A 6,817-nucleotide genomic window follows, 5' to 3' on the forward strand; every position below is an offset into this window, starting at 1 on the left:
CTTACTAGCCACAGATATTACATCCAAGTAGCAGTTACAGCTTGGAGTTAGATCATTGCCACTTATGCAAAACAGCACGTGGATATGGAGAGAACAAAGTGTCAGACCAGAAAAGGATTTTACATCCTGTGCACTGCAATACATGCATCAGATATCAGAGCTAAGCTCTATGGATGTTTTAAATATTTATAAAATGGGACTCTCTAACAAATGAAAGATAAAATTCTGAAAAAAATACATGGAACACTACAATTTATTCAAAAGCATAGTATTTATACGTATTAGCAGCACTCATCAGGCTTAAAAAAACAACTAGATGTTACAATGACCATGATGTATCATATTTACTTCTCATCCTATGTAAAAGGATCCAACAATTGAATAACTGCAGGAACTTCAGAGATTCAGCTACTTAGTTGGTGGAATTAAGGCCATTACTTCATTCACAGAAGTACTGGAACCTCACAAAACAAGTAAATGAGTAGCTGAGCAATCTATTAGAAAATTAATTTAACTTACTGCACTTAGATTTCTTCCCACACACAGGGTACAACTGATTCCAGATTCTGAAGTTGTTTCCCAGATCCTTTGAGAAAAAGGATTTCTAACTCAAAGATTTTAACAGATTTCATTGACTAGACACAAGCCCTAGTCATTGTAATGTACATCTACTGCCTGACGTTGCTTAGGTAGGAGTGGAGCTTCCAACACTTCCCCAGAGAGCTTGTAACATCCTGGCTTTCATCCCAAATGCTCCCTCAAGTGAGAAGAGCCCAGTGCAGATTAAGCACATACCAGCGAGAAAAGGGCTCTCTGCTCTGCAAAGCCCCTACAGCTCTCGAGCACATAACTGTTCTGCAGAATGAAGGAGGTAGCAGTCTTCACTACAAGGCAAGGACAGTGAGAAACTAGCACTAATTCCTCCTTATGAAAGGAAGATGAGCTTTTCAGGAGTATGGATATAGATATTTAAACTGTAATATGGAAAAGGGAAAATAGAAAGCAATAATTCTCAATTTTACATCAGCATTCTTATGACCTGATTGGACTTGCTGTTAAGTTACACATCTGGCCTGCTGTTTCCTGATTTACAGATTTGCTGACCTGTTACATTACAAGGTCTCTTTCAGAGATTTTAAGCATCATAATCAATCACTGACTTTTTAGAATGGTCATTTTAATAATGTCTAAGCATATAAAATACAAAGATCCTTTATACTGAAAAGCAGTACCTAGACTAGTGAAAGCACTATTCCTCTGCACATTTGGAGCAGAGTTGGCTTTTATCCATTGGTTACTTCTGTCACTGAGTTGAGTACCTTCTCCACCCCCCCACCCCCCAAAATCTTAAAAGCAGAGATTAAAAAAAACAAAAAAAACCCACACATCCAAAAAACCAAGAGCATTTGCCAAGTGATTTATGCAGCAGGCATAAGAATACGAAACCACAACTGTCAGTGTGTCAAAATTCTTGGTATAAATTAAGTGGGCAGGAAGTTGGCTAGAAAAAGAAAAATCATTAATATAAAATTCTAACGAAGGATTATATCATCACTACACTAAATTACTAGRAGAGTATCCAAGATTTTTGCAGACATCCTGATGCACTGGCTCCTCTCTACTTGTCCCAGAATCTTTAAACAGGTGATACAGAGACAGAAGCACCTACTTCTCCTAAGAAGAATCTTTCTGCTTTTTCTAAGATGTTTTAACCAAGAGACAGCTCAGATGCAAGAGCAACTTGCYGCAAGCCAGACAGCCTGCATTACAGTTCACCTGCAGCAGGCAAATTTTGTCATGGAGAACTAGGACAACTAAAGCTCTGCGCACTCCTCTCTAGTTAAGGATATGCATACTAACAGTTAATGCACATCAGTTGCGCTCAGAGCAGCTTTTACAGTAGTTTGCCTGTCTAAACCTCTGTTGACAAGAATGATTAACAACCCTCAGTGATCACTTCACTGTATTTTGTTCAGGTTTTTACTTCTGAAGTTCAATGTTTTTGCGATCCCAGACTTTCTGAAGGAAAAAAAAAAAAGAAAAAGCCTGCTGCATTATAACAAAAGTATGCTTCATAATACTAACCGTGGCAAAGTATCAGTGACATCCACTCAAAAATTTAAACATGTCCTTGAAAACACTTTCCCTATGTGATTCAATTTTACTCTATTAGAAGGAGAGTTCATTCGTTATGCCATAGACTCATCTGTTTCAGCCATCTGTTAAAGTTTAGGAAACTTATACCACAAGATGGCTGTTCCTCTAGGACAGCTGGCAGTGACAGATAATATAAATTCAAAGGAAGCATCTGTAGAAGGCTCAAAGTGTTAAGTTTCTATAATAAATGCAAGGCTTCTTTTTAGTAGTTCACAAGTGATTCAGAGCTTGAGCCATACAGCAGGTCTCTTTTCAAGGGACAGGGATTCACATGTTTCATTTGCTTGGTGGCACTGTCTCAGAAAGACAACTGTTGTATCACAGCAGCAAAGATGGCAACAGCTTCCAGGTTCGTACTCGGTCTCCAGTTTCAGGTCCTACTCTCCCATACAGTTGGAGACAGCAGTTCCCAGGCACACAAAATGGGACCCAATTCCACATTTCTTTTGTGGAAAGGAAATGGGGCAGATGGGTCTTTCTAAGAAATCTGCATCCCACTAGATAGGCAGAAACCATAATTTGGGAAGCCTGGTTGTAAATAGTGTCTTTAAAAGAGAGAGAATTCAATTGTTAGCACCAGTGTCTTTTTTTGAGCTAGGACACTTATTCACAATAAGCTCCTAAAATTTCATAGGGCCTTGATAGTGAGCAGACTTCTGAATTTTTCTAGGACATCAGCTTAAGCTTGTAGCTGGAAGGAGTAATGAAGGGTTTCTGGTCAAACCAGATAACTCTTGTAACATTTTGGCTACAAATAAACAGGGGATAGACACAGAGACAAAGATAACTTCATAAAGTTTTGCTACAATAGCTGCATCATTTAATACAGGTATTCTCCACTACATCTAGTGAACATGAACTTTTGAAATCAGTTACCCATGAAACACTGACAAGCACTGTTGGTTACATCTGGATGCACAGAACTGTAAGGTACATTTCTGTCTTCCTTAACTATTTTAATTCATTCTTGACTATGAATTTTTTATTACATTCTCTAAACAAGCAGCAAAGCACCAAAGGAGAGGAAGCAGAAGACCCAATAGACTGGTTCCCTTCTCCCCTAATCACTTCTCATCTTTGTCTAGAATTTCTCACATCAAAATTGCAAAAAGACCACAAATACTCTATTTTCCTATCACCTATAAGAGGCAGGTAGGTTCCCATACAGATGGGGCTAAGGGCAAAAGAACATCAGAGCTAAAACACCAGTTCAGCTAGGCACGTATTTAAGTCAGGCTGTGCTGAGAGAATGAACACCAAAAACAACTTCTAAACCTGCCATAATTTCTCACTCCTAAATAACTCCACTGTCATTCAGCATGATTTTGCCTATTCTGAAAATCTTTTGGTGAGTGTTGAACACCTTTGTTACAGAAATACACAAACAGTTGAAATGAAAAATTCCCATGAAAAGCCAAGCCATCTACTAAATTCTGAGAGTTTCTCCAATTCCACAATCACAGCAATTGTAAGTATTTATTCATTTATCTTGTTGCACAGGAAGTTTTGCATTATCTCAGATTAATCTTGAGATGTTTTTTGCATTTTCTGTTCTATAGTCTTTGATCTTTTACAGCATTTTGTTCTATAATTATCATCTAGTAGTTTCTGAAGTAGCTGACTACTACTTAGAACTGCAAAATTTAACTTAGTATCAGCTGAAAAGTCAGCATTAAAACCCTTTTTTCACTGCGTCAGTGAAGCTACAGAAATTTATGTAACATAGACAAGTCTTTCAATGACAGTTTAACCATTGTTTCATTTCGCCATAATAAACAGCCAGAACAATACTTAAGTCTCCATGCTTTAATCAATGCATCTTTCAGACAAACTCTCAGCAGGCCAAATATATGCACTAAGTCCCAGTGTTCATACTAAGGGAACAGAGAGAAGTTTAAGAATTAAAAAGCTGGTATCCACAGAGCTAAAAAAAAACAAAACAAAACAAAAAAACCCACCACACACACAGGAAGCAAAAGGGCTTTAGAAGCATAGGTAGGAACTCCCCTCCAGAGTACTATTCACTGAGTACACTACCTTTCTTCTGACAGTGTCCATAACTTGTGTGTATGTTATTCTCCCCCCCCCCCCTTCATTTATTCTGAAACCCAAGCTCACCTATAAGCCAGTAAGTACTCCTTTGAGACAGAACAGTTTTTCACTAAAGCAGCTGCAATATGATTTAAAAAAAAGCTTCTTCATTTTAGTCCAGCTATCACAACTGTATCAGACTGCTTAGACTAAGTGTATATTTGTATGGTCTATGCTGAAATATTAAACAGCTCTTACAGTGCCTTTGTCCCTCGACCTAGAAAGGTAGCTACCTTCTGTCTTGCCTACAGTTGAAAAAAATCTCTAAACCCAGTCACATGTTCTTTTTACAGACATTCCCAAGAGGCAAGAAGCAAACAAAGTGAAGATGGAAGCAAAACAGGACACTAGGGGCATTGTCTCTATGCTCCTAGAGAGCTCTAATTTAGGAATTCAAGAGATTATACATAGTTTTGCAAGCTGCCAGTTACAGTGATAAAGATTCATTGCTTGTCTTTTTAACTAACATGGACTGAATGGAGAAAGTTTATAATGTTTATACACTGCTAAGCATCATCACTGTTTTTGTGTATGTGCTCAACAATATCTGCCTAGGGGAAAAAAACCTACTTGACTAGAGTCTGAAGAAACTGAACTGTCCCTTCCAATTGGACCTGCATTAAACAATTAAAAACTAAAACCGACTTGTTTAATAAAAATCTCCCTTTAATGCTATATTTTTTCCCCAAAGCAATTTATTTTTTGTGTTGAACAGCATTATTAGAACACTGCCCCTCCCAAAAAGGAAACCAAAGTCTAGTCAAGTAGGTCACTCCACCTTTGCATTAAGATCACATTATTCAGAAACCATTACTCCAAGCCCCCCCCACCAGCTGTAACTGGTGGATCCCTGCATTAATCTGAATCTGTGGAGTAATGCAAGTTGACAAATTTGTCTCTACTGTTTACTCAACCAACATTCACTGCATATTGCAGAAGTCTGCTGCACTGCCTCCCCTGGTATCTGCCCCACAAACTTTAGAACAATCAGCCAGTATTAGATCTCCACAGTTCTGTCCCCAAAGACAGTGAAGCAAGTAAGAGGTAAAGGTTTCAGACAACATCTACAGCGTTCATCCAGAAAAATTGCCATGTTGTGACCTACTCATTAAAGCAGTCTGTAGTTACACAATAGTGTTTCCTGTATGAGAGAGGAGATTATAGAACAGTAATTATTCCAATAATTGGAGAGACAGACTTTGGTTAAGGTTATCTAAGGATCTTGAAGCCTTTTCAGGCTGAGGACACTATTAGAGGTGCCAGCCCGTACATTTAATTTGGCAAACATTTCAATGTACCAGCTGCAAAAGGCATTCTAGAAGTGAACAAAGAACTAGTAAAGCAGACAACCTGCATGTTAAAATAATGCTATTTCAAATAAAGCTTGACCTGTGAAATACAGAAGGGAATAGTCTTACTACATTGAAGCCCCAAACACTGATAAAACTCATTAGAAAACAAGTGCTCAGTAACATGCTAACTGAATACATCAAGGAAAGAATTTAAAACGCAGCTAACTAGATTCTCAGCTTGGAATTCTGCTAAGTTCTCTGTTACTAACTCTTGAGTAACCAACACTAATCAGGACACTAATGTTTTGGGATCTCATAGTCCTTTTTTTTAAAGAAAAAAATACTTTCACAAAAGCTTAATAATTGAACTTTTCTTATATTTATTTTTATATTATGATGACAAGTGAGGATATTATTATACCAGCATAAATATATTACCATTTCATTAGATTAAGTTACTTCAACTCCAGAAACAGGCAATGTTCAACTATTTAAGCTTCTCTGTGGAAAGCACAGCAAGTTACAAGACCCTGTACAGTTACAAACTATTCAAACTGCAGCTACAAAGCTCTACTAGATCTAGCCAAAGAACAGCCAGGACTTAAATTGAACATTAGTCACCTGCAATTTAATGCAGTGTGCATTAGCACTAAGATCAGCAGTATTTCCCTATCCCACTTTAAGTATAAAAAAAACAAAACAAAACACGCATTAATGACAGAACTAGAACCACACACCACACTTTAGTAAAGTCATGCAATATTTGAAGTTCCTCCTTTACAAATCTCCATCTTCCATTATCCAGGAATGAATTTAAATTGGACACCAACCAAACTTTCCTTCCAGTAGAAACATTCATGGTGACAGAAACAATGAAAGAAGTCATGGCAGCAAGTTGGAACTGCTACTTCCTTATAGGTTACTAGAAAACTTGGAAGCTTCATAGAATACAACAGAGCTGCCGATATAACAATTACAATTCAAAACCCATATACAAAGTTCTAGAAATATGGTCTAGTTATTCACAGGGAGAAAGCTACTTTATTTTATATTCCATAATCAATCACTTTCAGAAAACAAGTACAGGACCATTAAGGGAGGAAGTGACCGTACTGCTGATAGAAATGTGCTGGAATTAGGTATGCACTACCCACATTATTTCATCGTATGTTATGAAGATTTTCAACTATATACTCACATCTTACCTCAAAAAGAAAAGACAAAAAGAATTGTTTAAAAGAATTGTTTACTGCAGTGGAGGAGATAAAGCATTTAAG

The sequence above is a fragment of the Apteryx rowi genome, unplaced genomic scaffold (assembly GCF_003343035.1).
Source record: "Apteryx rowi isolate R43461 unplaced genomic scaffold, aptRow1 scaffold_448, whole genome shotgun sequence".
Taxonomy (NCBI): Eukaryota; Metazoa; Chordata; class Aves; order Apterygiformes; family Apterygidae; genus Apteryx; species Apteryx rowi.